The sequence below is a fragment of the Aquila chrysaetos genome, chromosome 10 (genome assembly GCF_900496995.4).
Source record: "Aquila chrysaetos chrysaetos chromosome 10, bAquChr1.4, whole genome shotgun sequence".
NCBI lineage: Eukaryota > Metazoa > Chordata > Aves > Accipitriformes > Accipitridae > Aquila > Aquila chrysaetos.
In genome coordinates this window covers 10,307,157-10,320,130 of record NC_044013.1, presented here as the reverse complement: position 1 = coordinate 10,320,130, position 12,974 = coordinate 10,307,157, and positions in this window count along the sequence as shown.

Below are 12,974 nucleotides of genomic sequence, written 5' to 3'. Positions count from 1 at the left end.
ATAGAATCATTTAGGTTAGAAAAGACCTTTATGATCATCGAGTCCAACCGTTACCCTAGCACTGCCAAGTCCACCACTAAACCATGTCCCTAAGTGCCACATCTACACGTCTTCTACATACCTCCAGGGACGGTGACTCAACCACTTCCCGGGGCAGCCTGTTCCAATGCTTGGCAACCCTTTCAGTGAAGAAATTTTTCCTAATATCCAATCTAAACCTCCCCTGGTGCAACTTGAGGCCATTTCCTCTTGTTACTTGATAGAAGAGCCCGACACCCACCTCACTACAACCTCCTTTCTGGTAGTTGTAGAGAGCGATAAGGTCTCCCCTCACCCTTCTTTTCTCCAGGCTAAACAACCCCAGTTCCCTCAGCCGCTCCTCATAAGACTTGTGCTCCAGACCCTTCACCAGCCTCGTTGCCCTTCTTTGGATGCGCTCCAGCACCTCAACATCTTTCTTGTAGCGGGGGGCCCAAAACTGAACACAGCACTCGAGGTGCAGCCTCACCAGTGCTGAGTACAGGGGAACAATCACCTCCCTGCTCCTGCTGGCCACACGATTTCTGATACAAGCCAGGATGCTCTTGGCCTTTTTGGCCAATATGCAGTGTCCCCATTCTGCTCTCAGCCACTCTTACACAAATCATGAATGAAACCAGTGAAATCATGGTTTTGCCTGTGTCAGGGCCATGTAACCCATGACAGAGCTCTTGGCAGGGCTTACTTTAACTATAGGCAGAGTAGTTGACTGAGACAGCAAACCCACAGATTTCAGTGAGAGAAACCAGCCCAGGGGTGCATGGTAGACATGCACACGGTGGACATGGATAAGAGACAACAGATATAAACTGGAAGAATAGCATTTCTGACTAGATATAAGGAAAAACTATATCACCATGAGGACAGTCAAACTTTGAAACAGGTTGCCCAGAGAGATTGTGCTATCTCTCTCCATCCTCTGAGGTTTGTGCTGAACAGCCTGCCCTGGTCTCCGATGACTCCCCAAATCCTTTCCCACCCAAATTACCTTATGATCCCATCATCCAGCAGCAGTCAAGGGACCATATCTGCCTGCATTGGGTGATAACAGCAGAGAACCATCCTGCCCAAACGTATGGGGCAGGATGAGCTCCCTGCTCCCACTAGCAGGGTCCTCTCTGCCTCCCCTGCCCCTCAGTATTGTGCCCTTGCTGCCCCATCAAGAGGAGCTGTAGGGGAAGCAGCTACATTGAGGTGTGAGGAAAGGAGTAGAGACATTAGAGGGATTTTCAGAAAAAACAAATGCAATTGTAACTATAGAGTTGAGACATCCAACCCTGCTCCCAGGATCTGCTCACAAACTGCAGTGATGGCCTTACAGGAGGAGGAAGAAGGGGAGGTAGCAAGAGGGGATCACAAAACTTCCACTTTCACACCCACCCTGCACAAAGTCAGCTGAATGCCCGTATTTGTTTTGTTTAGAAACCAAGTTGCCTGAATTCTCACCTTTGTTGCTTGAATTCTAGTTCTTTTTTTTTTTTCCTCCAAAGAGTTTCCAGGAGCCTGAGGAACTGTTCTTCACATAATTCTTGGCTCAATTCTGTTTATATTAATTCCTTCGTCCTGTGCTTTGGTTCAAATTCAGCTCGACTCCAAGGGATCCTGACAGCAAGTTAGTTAGAAAGCAGAAACCTGAGTACTTTAAGTGGTCTTCAGGATATCCAGTCTCAGTTTAGTTTTCAGGAGCACTTCCTTCCTTCTGGAGCATTTTACCCTTGACTGAGACTGTCATGCCCTGAATTTCCAACCTGTTACTTCCAATTCAGAAGGCTCTTCAAGCCTTATCATATCTCTTGCTCTCTCCAGGCAGCTTTTCTCATAGATACCTACCACCACATCTCCAAATTCATCATTCCACCCCCTCAGGATGAGAGATTTTTCCATGAAACTTATACTCTTTCTCCAGCATTCAGATGCTCTCTGCCAAATCTCTCACCCCGAGTACTTTGCAATTTTTTCACTTTTACTGCTCAGGAGCCTCAGCTGATCACACGGCAAAGGCACCTACTGACATTCTCTTGTTTTCGGTGCCTGGAGAGGGGCAGCTGATGGTGCAGGAGATGATGTGGAGCCCGGCACGCCTTTACGCATCCAGGAAATAAGTATTTCACGTTTTGCTGCTTTAACCTTTTGCTATTGAGGCACTGAGAATTGGTTCTCCCTTTTTGTGGCTGCTGATGTGACTGGATCTGTGCCCGTGCACATGACTTATGTATTTCAGCTCAGTGCTGGCCACCGCATTATGCATCTTTGGTTTTGCAGCGATTTGGAAATAATCCCATTTCTCAGTACAGGGTTCTTTCCAATTTGAAATAATATTTTTCTAGGACAAAATGGAAAAACCACACGGCCAAACTTCTTCCACAGTTTGGGAAAATTGATGCCGTTTATCCACTAGGTGACACTGTTTACCTACAGATCTTGTTCAATTCGTGCAAAACCCCACAAATCTTTCAAAAGTAGCATACAATATGTTTTGCTCTTAAAGAAAAAGGAGACTGGTTGCAGAGGAGAAGGAAAATGGGCTGTCAGTGAGGTACAATTAAGGGCAAACCTACAGTTATGAGACTTTATGGTCTGGTTTCAAACTATTTACTAAAATGAATTTTAAAAGCTGCTTTTTATCGGCCCCATTTCAATGCCTTAGGAAATTGTTTTATTTAAAGAAAGAAAAAAAAGAAAGGCAAGCACTCACCATCAGCACAAATCTCAGCCTGGCTCAGATTTTGTCTTGGAGAACAGCGTGAACAGAATTGCATGGTAACAGAGCCAGGGAGGAAGGAGAAAACGGAAGAATTTCTGCAATCTCATCTGAGGAGAGCTTGGTGGAAAACTGTTTTCCAAACTTGCAAAGATTTCAGAATGTCACATTTTCTCCCCAGTCTTAAATAGGACCAGAAACGGTAATCTTGATTTCTGAAAACCGGTAGTCTGAAAGAAACAAAATCTGGTTACATGCTGCTTGGATCTTAATGAAACATTTTGGCATTATTTCATGTTTAAATATTTTTGTTTCCTTAATATATTTTTTCCTATAGAACCATATGTTTCTATTTGAAAAAGAATATCTTTCATTATAAAATGCTGACCAAGTCAAAATTAAACTGAAAATTAGATGTGCCAAACTCAAGAGCTTCCCACAAGATGTATCAGTTTTACTTAATATTGTTGAATTAGAAAAATGCTTAATTGGAAAATTCCTATACAAATCTGCTTCTGCACACTGACTAGCTTGATACAGAAATGACACAGTTAGTGATGGTATCAGGGAAGTCTGTGCTAGACTTAGCTGTGATCTGGGACTCACAGTTGCAAGGAAACTGGATGAATCTGTTTGAATTGGGCATGCATTTTGGAAAAAAAACTTTGCAGAAGTCCATTTTCTTTCTTTTCATTTGTGCTACTGACAGGCCAAAAGAAACACCTCTCATCTGAAGGCCTTAAGCTGGTCTTTCAGAAATACTAACAACCTGTAAGCGTCAAGGAAAGTATATGGGAGCACTGGGTATCCAGGATCTCTAGGAACAGGCTGGGCACTTCTGGAGAGCAGGGAGGATTGCATGGGAACATTCCAACCCAATCCTCTCCCACTGTGAGTCAGCCTTTTTTTTTTTGTAACCACAGCCCATAAGAAGCTTACGGCCCAGTTCGTGTTTAAACATGGCCATGGTTTTCAGAGATCGCCTTTAATTCCAAGTAGAAACCAACTGTCTAGCCACATTCAAATATGGGATTTGGCTATGGCTCCAAGCACTCTCACAAAATACGGCTTTGAGGAACATTTCTGTATGATAGAGTTCACGCTTGTATGGGAAGATCTTATTTTCCCTATCATTTGGGCTATTGGGCATTTCCCTCCGCGGTTCTGAACTAAGCGACTAGCTAAATTAAAGTTGAAAGTTTATTTTCTGAAGCCCTCTTCCTCATCTGCCCTCATCAGGTCCTCCATCCCCCAAACCCTAAGGTGCCCAGCCTTGGCTAACGTTAATGAAGCAGAGCATCAAGTCTCTGAGATGCAAACCTACCTTCCCACACTACTTCCAACATACTTTGGTCCCTATTACAGACAGAAGACTGTCCACATACCCCAACCAAAGCAAGGTCCTCCTCATGCTTCCTGCTGAGCTTTGGGCTCTCTCTTAATTTCTAATTGCTCATACTGTAGCTCAGGGGTTTTCTAGATACTTGCAGATATCTGGAGATATATTAGGTTGAGTCCCAGCCCTCATTGCTGGCAACATTTGGTTCCCCAGCACTAATGGTGGAGCAAGAGGCAAGCCTTGCTTCAAAGCTCTTGTGATCAGAGCACAGAAGATAGGATGGCGACAGAGGTACGGGGATGCTCTGGGGATTTCTGCCGCTGAGCTGGGATCCTGCAGCAGAGCCGAGGTGCGTGTGGACCTCCTGCCAACCAGGCACAGCCGTGCTGCCGCTGCTGATTTTGTGATCTGCCACGTGGCCCGTGTTTCAGACACTGCCTTTTTTGAAATCCACACAGCATAATTGATAATTGTGTGAAGAGCCTTGGGGGTTGGACAAGATAATAGCAGTTTTACAAGAGCCTAGAAGACACTGAAAACTTTTATGGTGTTTTTGATGTAAAATTATTATTTTTCCCTGCTGTTCAATGCACACAGTAGCTGCTGGCACAGTTTCAATGGTTAGGTGGATGACATGTTGTTTTTACATTTTTGATGTGATTTTTGGGCCTGGCTCCCACACACATTACAGGGAGAGAAAGAGGAACAGGGGCTGCGTTAAGAACCTGTGAAGCCCTAATTTGTCTTGCAGTGTGGACAGACCCAAATTTTGTTTAGACTGTAACCCCAAATTGGGCTACAGCTCTAGTCTCTGGAAGCTTTTGACTGCGTCACTCTTCCAAAATTGTTTCTACAGTATGGGCAAATGCCCAGGAGAAGGCATTGAGGTTAAGGGCCTTGGTTTAAGAAGATGTGGAGCCAACCAGCACAGCAGGAGCTTCTCCCAGTACTGTTCCTCAGTCTCAAATCAGAACATATCATGTATTTCAGCCCCGGTTGGGGTTCTCCTTACTCATGAGTGCTACAGACAGAAGATATTTCAAACAATGTGAAAGCTTTCTAAGGCAAACCGGGGGGAAAAAAGAGAAAAAGGAACTAGCTCTCCAGAGAGCTGAGTCTAACAAACTCATTGCATTAGTGACATCATCCAGATTTGAGACTGCACCTCCACAGGCAAAGGGCAGGAGCTAGTTTGTTTAGTTTTGAATATTTGCATATCTCTTTCTCTCACTGCATTGATATCAGATCTGCAACAATCTATTAAAGCTTTCATCTGAATAGCCATTATATGCCTGAGAATGGAGACTGGGCTCCTTGGGGGCGCTTAGGAATAAACAAATCATTTGTGGCACATGTGTTGTTCAAGCTTCAAGCAAGGTAAATGGAAAATACAGATTATGGTGCCTCAAGTCCTCTCCATTTTCCCCTCTTGTCAAACATTCCCAGATTCTTCAAAAGGAGAATCTAGCCATATTATTAGCAATAAAATGGCTTATAGCTGAAATTTTGAAAAGATTTAACAATGTTCTTTGCAGGAATTGTGTTTCTCATTACATAAATCTCCAGGCTCTCAGGCAAACCACCACCACCATAGCGAGCCATTATGTCCTGCTGTGGCGGTGTCTCCACTTTAAAAAGGTAAAGATTCAGGGCTTTTTGACTTTCTTGTTTTCCATTCTTATTCCTTTTAAAGAAAAAAACCCACCACAAACCCACAACAAACCAAACAATATATTCACCACAGAAAAGTCCCTGCAGATTCATCTGCGCTGGGGCAGATTCAGTCCCCATTTACACCAGTGACCCGTGAATGGCCAGGGATGGGCTGGAGAGAGGACAGGGATGGACAGATGGGGGGACACGGAGGTCCTGGGATACCGTCGAGAATGGGCGCAGGCTCCCTCCCCACCCTGCTCCTCCCCACCCCGATGGTGCTGGGAGGGAGATGGGGGCGGATGCAGGCTCCAAAAAAACCAACACACTGTCCAACGGCAAAGCCAGGAGCAACATCCCTGCCCTCCACTGTGCCTCCTGCACCTGCTCTTCAGAGCAACATAAAAGCTGAAATTGCCACTTAGCTTAAGTCAGAGTGTTTCTGTTGATGCTTGTGGCCTTACGCAGCCTGCCACCCAAGAAGGATGTGTCCCGCGGGCTTTATCTCTGCTGCTGCTACCTGCTGCATTTTGACCTGGCGTCTAACTTCTACACATGGACTGTTGAACCTGAGATGTGTCTGGTCAAAAGGAGCGTGAGGATCCTTGGTCAGCTGCTAACGTGGCTTGGAAGGGAAATACTGGGAATAAAATAAAATAAGATAAAGTGAAATCCCAGCAATCAGATGCTGGAGCTGATGCAACTTAATTTTTAAATCTTCAGTTGAAAAATATGCTGTCAGGCATATTTGCCAGGCAAATTTCTCAGGTTGATATGGCAACTGGAAACACTGGAAATCAAAAAGCTGAGCAAATGTTCTTAAAGGGGAAAAATAGTCTCGCTCCTGATCAGCAGGGATTTCCATGCTCCTTTCCTCAGCCTGCCTTCTTTTAAATTCACAACCTATAGGAACGGCAGTGTCATGAGATGACACTGATTTTCCTTCCATCATCAGAGGCTGTTTCTTGGAGGTTGCAGTAACATCTTTGGGCTTTTGTGTGATGGATCTATAGTCACAGCATAGCTCTTAGCCCCTCTTCAGCGGTGGCATCCACCTGCTAGCATGGCCTGATGCCCTCACCAAAGTAATAATATTACTCTTTCATTTAACACTGCCAATATGTGGAGGGTAGGGTGGAAAACAGACAGAGCTCCTGGTTATCCGTATTATGACTGTATCTCTTATATCACTTCTAGTCTCAGCAGAAAGCTAATAATGTCCCAAGAGTCCTGATCCCTCCTGAACATGTCCTGTAGCGTGGCTCCGTGGGAATGGGTCAGCAGCCCACACGAAGGGAATGACTCAAGCTGGGCAGGAGAGCCACCAGCTGGCAGGTTGGCTGGGAACAAAGGAATTAATGACCCATAGGTATCCAAAGAGCAGTTACAGGAAGAACATAAATAGTATTTGCTTAGTTTATGCACTGCCTCTCCTCCATGCCCAGCCAATTTAGTACAAAACAGGAGAGGGAAATGGTCATTAAGCACCCAAGGCTGCCACTTGGGAAGAAGAACTACACAGGACATTCACATTTGTATGCCAGCTTCTTACTCCAAAAAGATTTAGATGGGAGAATTAGGTTGAGAGGAAAAAAGGAACAGGTTGAAGGCAGCATTTCTGCAGAAGTTGAATACTGAACTTGCATCTCTAACAGCTGGAACAAAAATAAGGGACCTCAAGAGAAAAACAGATGAGATGACTAGGAAGTTACCTACCTCTTAAGATAGACCAGGACTATACTAGTCTAGTATCTGACTAATAAATTTTGTCATTTCTAACCTCTTGCTTTCAACCTCAATTGCTTAATAAATAATCTCTAATTTACCAATAAACGTGACCTGTTCTGGATATGCTAAGAAAAGTGGTGGGTGCAGCTGCCAGAGATGCTGAGCAAAGGAAGATGGTGCTTGCCATAAAATGCTACGGTCTGTGACGGGCAATTTACTGCCTTGTGCTAAACTTTGGGGCAGGCAGGAGGAGGCACCTGCCTTGCAAGGTGCAGATGGCAGCGTCCTCCACAGCTCTGGACAAAGCTGGGAGCCTCTTATGTGGACTCTGATCACCATTGGGTTTGACTGGAGCACACAGTCCCACACAGCCTAGGACACAGGGATGGGAAGAGATTAGAGGTGCTTGGGGCAGTTTTAAGCTTGGAGTCTCTCTGCCAAACCTCGGAGAGCACCGTGCTGCTTCCCATCACAGCCTCCCTGCTGATTAATTAGTGTCCTGGGACAGGGGGCTGCCCACTGTGACCGTGTCAGCGAGGACAGCGGTGGTGCCAAACACCTGGCAGGAGCCTGCTTTCTGGGGGGACACCTACTCGAGTGGACAAACCCTCCTTCCTCCTTAGCTCTCTCCCTCCGCAAATGCTGCAAGCGTTTGATAATCATGACAAAGCCTCTCAGATCCAACTGACCGTATCTTCTCAAGCAAGAGTCCCGCAAATCAGAGTCAATGAATATTTATCCTCTGAAGGGGACAAGAGAACATTAAAAAACCCACCTCAGAAAACCAGAGGGGGCAATCAGCTCTTATTTTATATTTATTTTATCTTTTCTTTAAACAAAGGGTTGCTATTCTTTTCTCTTCCCACAATGAAGTTAATAGATTTATTCATCAAGTTTTCCAAATTTAGACATCAAACTGATGTTTTTCTCCCACTGCTAATTTTATTCTTAGCAGCACTTACATAAAGGCAAGTATTGCAATATGACAAAAATACAAACCTCCTCTGACCTGGAATGTACCAGCAGGTAAAGTACAGGGGAAAGTACAGGCAACTTCTCAACCAGGCTCTCTAAAACAGCAAGTCTCTAAAATAGAACTTAATTTTTTTTAATGCTGTTTTCTCTCAAGATCTACATCTGACCTATCTGCCTTTGTAGTCTGGCCCTGGACTACTAGGTCGTGCCCTCGCATCAACACAGTGGTCCCGGATGATGCTGTGTTTTGCAGAGAGGCCAGGGTTCCTGGCCTCAGTTCAGCAAGCAGCATCTCGTGTCCGTACAGGGTACGTGCCTGCTCACAGAGGCCACGTCCGTGCTCTCTGTTTTTTAGGTGTCAGCCTCTTCCTAAATCCTGATTTTCCTCCTAACCTGTTTCTCTGCAAGCACAGTCACGCTCAGACTTAGGCTGAGCTGCCAAGCACGTACCTTAAGCTTGTGTTCTTGCATCTGGCCCAGTTTGGATGATTTGGGCCCAGGCAAAGCAAAAGAGGCTCCAGCCCTGCATGCTCCTCCAGCTCCTCCTGAGCGCAGCGGGAGCTCTGCACTCGGAGGCAGCGGCCAGCAATGCACTGGCGGGTGAGCACACAGCGGAGGAGCTGTGCCTCCGACGGCTCCTCTTCTTGCAGAGCGGGCAACCTGCAAGAAACACTCAGTGCAAGGTCTTTGCTTTTTCCCACCTTTCCCATTTCCCAAACCGATGCTTTTTAATGTTGGTAAAAGGACGCTACCTGCCTTAGCCACCCGTGGGCTGCCTGCTAAAGAGCCACAAATGCACACGTACGTATGCCCCAGGGAAAGAGCCCCAGGGCCAACTTCAGGATCCAGTGTAGAAAGACACTGAGCAAAAGCCAAGACTAAACATAGTTTTAAACCCTGCTGAGCACATAAGACACTTTCACACGTAATTACCACTAGAAGAGGGCAGTTCAGGGTGCTGTCATCAGCGATGGTGAACCCTCTCCGCACTGTTCATTTCTAAGACAGCACCCGTTACTGTGCACCCCATCGCATGGCATCCTGCATCTTTGCCTGGCAAAACAAACCCCAGCCCCCCATAAAAGCTGCAGGTTTCCACCAACTTTTGCGACGCCTGAGTCCCACACATTCCCATTGGCCCCGGTCGTGCCTCATTAGTTTGGCTTAATCAAGTGACGAGCACCGCTCAAGGCCGGGGAACTGCTGTAGTCAATGGGGTCTATTCTCTGCTGGATAGACACATGTCACACCCATTAGCATCAATGGGAGTTACAAATGCACAGCGGAGAAAGGCCCCAATGTGTCTAACGCACATTAGGAAGGAACAGAGGGGCCAGTTCAGCCCTGGGGTAAGAGCCTGCAGCTCAGTCATGCCTTGCAGCAGAGCCGAAATTCAGCTCAGCTTCAATCCAGCCCAATGGGATAATCACCAAAACAACAAAAAAAACCCAAACAAGAAACCACTATCACCTGGTAGGTGGCTGAGTCCAATGTAAAAACCCCAGACAAGCAGGCTGAGGGCCATGGCATGTCCAGCAGACAGGTGTCCAAACACCAGCACGCTCCAGCCGCAGGTGCCCGTGCTGAAGAGCGTCGGGGCTGCAGCCTTTTGGCAAGGCAGCGTCAGGAAAACTTCCACTTCTGCGGTACTTCTGTGGCAGATGAAAAGCCCTCAGTCTTTAGGGCTGTCAAAGTGATATTTCTCAACAGAACTAAAAAAAATAAAATAAATAAACCAAAAAAAAGGGGGACAGGACGGACACCCTGAGGACAGCCTAGGGGATGGCCAAAACGAGCAGGCTGTGTGTCAACAGCAAGTGCGAGAGAGGGTCCACCACGTCCTCTGTGCTTGTGATCAGGCCCCATCCTTAGCTGACAAAAGAGGGATTCTTCAGTGAAATCAGCTTGCCCCTGCCAAGGATCTGGCCTCATATGAGTTACGTCTGAGTCAAAAGAGTTGACGGGATCTTTGAGTTTCCCAGTTTCGGGGAGCTTTTTACTTTCCTTGTTCTTCTTTCTTTTCCCACTCAAGTTGCTACTCATTCACCTTGAGATTTAAAATAAAATTTAAACAGATATTTTGAAAAAGCATTTCTTCAAATATTATCCCAACTTAGGAGTTCTCACATATGTTCACACCGTGAGAAGAGTGAGCCTGGAGGGTGTCATGGCACATATTTCAGTGCTGTGCATATCAGAAACGTCAGGTAGTTACACCAAATGGGTTTTAAGCATTTGCTTTTCAATTTTTGCTTAAATTAATGCGAGCCCGTAAATATTATCATTGGACACTGGGGTCATATTTATCCCCCATGACACTGTTTCACATGTTGGTGTATTAGCCAGACACAGGGCATGGTCCTCCCTGCACCTGTACCTTTCCCATGGAAATTTCCCCTAGAACTTCGGTGATGTTTGGCTTGACTTATCTTTTGTGAAACAAAAATCTAGTCCAAATTATGTAGGTCTGTATCAGACTACAGGTACTCCACTGGTACTCCTAGAGTTAATAGCCATAATATATATCTCAACAAACTGTCTTTAGCTTTCTCCATATGTTAATTCCCTCTAATCCTGTTATCAGTACAGGTAGTTGGACAAACAGTATGATAATAAAGCAGTATTTATAATACATGTCCTTCAGTCCTAGATTAACCATAAGATTTCCCAAGCACCTAGGGATTTGATTTACCTACTGTGTGCAAATCGCCAGTAAAAAGAAAGTATCCAGGAAAAGATATTTGCTCTCACACTGTATTGTTTACCATCCGCTTTCCCCTTGATCTGTATGTGTGTCTGATCTACGCAATTTATTTATTCTAGCCCTTGATGATAGTTTAATGCAGGGTCTAAAGATCTGGGACATTATCAACACACTGAAGGAGTTTTCTATGAGCATCAGACACCACAATCAAGAATTTAAAAAGCCAAAAGAAGAAAAAATGAAGAAGCTCTTTTCCCCGTGACTGCTACAGGTGCTTATTTAGTTCTGGATAAATACAGCCCCCTTCCCCCCCAGCCCACTACCATTTTTTTTTTTTTTTTAATTCCTCTCAACGTGTCGTAGCTTTATATGAGGCTAATGGAGCAAGGCAATGCTCAAACGTCAAATTAAACTGCACAGCTCTGTAATCACTCAGACTGACATGGCATAAAAGGATAATTAGTAGTTCATTACATGGAACATTGTTTGTTCAGCTAAATTGATTTCTCTCAGCTGCCCATGTTTTCTGTTTACTTAGTGAGTGCTCCACTGCACATTCTTATTTGTGAACTAGGAAATCCCTTCCCCTGAACTTTTTTTTTTCCTCTAATCAGCACTGAGTTTTTAAATATAGTTTGCTGGAGGTAGATGAACCTCCAAAATTACAGACAGGTGCGTGGCAACAATGGCCCGCGTGGAGTGATACACAGTGCAAAACAAGCTGTGGTTAAGGAGACCTACCCGAGTATCCCAAAAAGGGCCATGTGTGCCCATCTGCTTTGTACATAGAAATTCCTAGCCTAGTTGTTTGCTTTTCAACTTACAGTGAACTTGCCTTTCTCTCATAGTGGAAAGGAAAAAAAAAGAAAAAAAAAAATTAGGGCTATAATCCTTCAGTGCTGGGAGTGGAAATTCTGCAACAAAGTCTTCTTTAAAGCCTCCCTTTTGCTCACCGGGACCCAGAGAAAAGAGGAGATTGTTGTTTTAAATATGCTTTTCTTTCCACTTGCAATTAGGGCTGAGGCACAACTACCCAACTTCAAATGTTTCTAAACTAGCTGCCTCATGAAACCTCTCGACTCAACTGAATTTCAAAATCCTGACAGTAGTTACAAGTAAATGTGTTGGAGTTATCAACTCCCACACTTCTAGTGTCAGTCTCAATACGTTTCTATTTTGCTTAAAGCCCTAACTCCTGGAGTCATTTTGATTACATTTTTAAAAAGGTTCTTGTTTAGGTAGAAAATGTGATCCCTAATGAGTCAGAACATGGGAGAAAAACAAATTACTTATTTTTTGAAGCCTATTTGAAAACTTTTGCTTCAGTGCTGCCTACAGCATCCCAGCTGCCACCAAAAGACACCCACCGCACCCCTTTCCCGTGGGCCTTGTAGACACTACATTTTTGGTGCTGGCGCATTTGAGTTGGAAGCCATGACTGTTTTAACCTGACTTCTGAAAGAAGTTTACACTGTTTCTCACAGTGACCCTGTAAGAAAAGTGGCGCTCACTTTCTCTAAATTTCAGTGACATTTAAGGGCAGGCTCCTACCTTTGATGGCAACATCAAACTAAAGTATTCCCACGCCCTGCTGCTCGTTCCGGCCTCCACCCCCACCTCGGATGTGTTGCCACAACACTGTGAAGTGGATCGCAGAGCTGATGCAGCCGAAAAAAAATTTTCCATTTGTGCCAGGTTATTTTCCGGGAAGATCAGATGCCTCAGCCAGCTCACAACATGGCCCCACGGACGGCTGTTTCGCCGGTCGGCAAGGTGACAGGAAGGAGCAGCCAGGATGAGCCGGTGGGTGGGAAGTGTTTGGGCTCATGGCACTG